Genomic DNA, 1,099 nt, shown 5'->3' with positions numbered 1-1,099 from the left:
TAACAATTATTTACTCTAAACACCAACATTATATTACATTGCTTGTCCCGTCTTAATCCCACATATATTCTCCATTCTTAACTCATATTCATTAAAACACTTGTCACATTATAAATGGTACTATCCCACTAATCTAACAATATGCATACATCCTGCACATCTCTTCTCCATCTTTTTCTTTTTTCTTCTAACTTTTAATTTTACATCCTTTTTAAATGAAACACATTCGTCATACTACCACTTTAACTCTCAACTTTACTACTTACATTATATATTGTCTTGTTTTTAATATAAACCTGTTTTTTTTTCATTCACATAACATTTCATATATAATTTTAGTCTAACATCTATCCCGCATCGTTTTTTTTATATTTTTCTTAATTTCCAAAAAAAAATCATTTTAATTACATCCATACAATACTAAAACATATTATAGAGATTTCACAGTCAGGTTTTCCATTCCCAGAAACTGCTCCGCATTGTTTCATAAATGATTCATAAAACAGAGCTCTGTGGAAACTTTCCTATGGAAAAAAAATCTAAAAGAGACTTTCCACGCACCGTTGGTCGGCAGTCTTCATTGATTTTTCACTACACAATTGTGTGCGAAATATGAGCAACTAAAACCGTAAGAACTACTCTGAAAAGAAAACGTGATGATGCTGCGCCAGGTCCTCGGAGATCGGCTTTTCTCGCCCAGAGAGGCAAAAATTATTGGTGCGTGAGATGCTCTCGCTGCCAAGCTGGTAGCAGACGACATGTTTCCGCGGCTCAAGTTGGGCGGTAAGAACGCGCAGGCTCGTTTTGACAAGCTTGTCAAGACGAGACAGAATGAAAACGAGGAGAGCATGGCAGCCTCGGTGTTTGCGAGAAGAAGAGCGAGAGGGATTTGATGCTCGACGAATTGATCGAGCTCGTCGACGACCACACTGAGTCTTGCCGCAATCGGATTTGGCGGAGTATGAGTATAGAGCTGTGAAATTTCCGTCTATATTCATCACCTCCACTTCCACAGCCATATGCTGTTGTGGGAACAGAAGAAGGAAAACGGCATTGCGAAACCTCTCTTTTACATAACTTATCTACACTCAAACTACAT

This window comes from Phytophthora parasitica, assembly GCF_000247585.1.
Source record: "Phytophthora parasitica INRA-310 unplaced genomic scaffold supercont2.240, whole genome shotgun sequence".
In the NCBI taxonomy this organism is placed as follows: Eukaryota; Oomycota; class Peronosporomycetes; order Peronosporales; family Peronosporaceae; genus Phytophthora; species Phytophthora nicotianae.
This window is presented reverse-complemented; position numbering follows the sequence as displayed.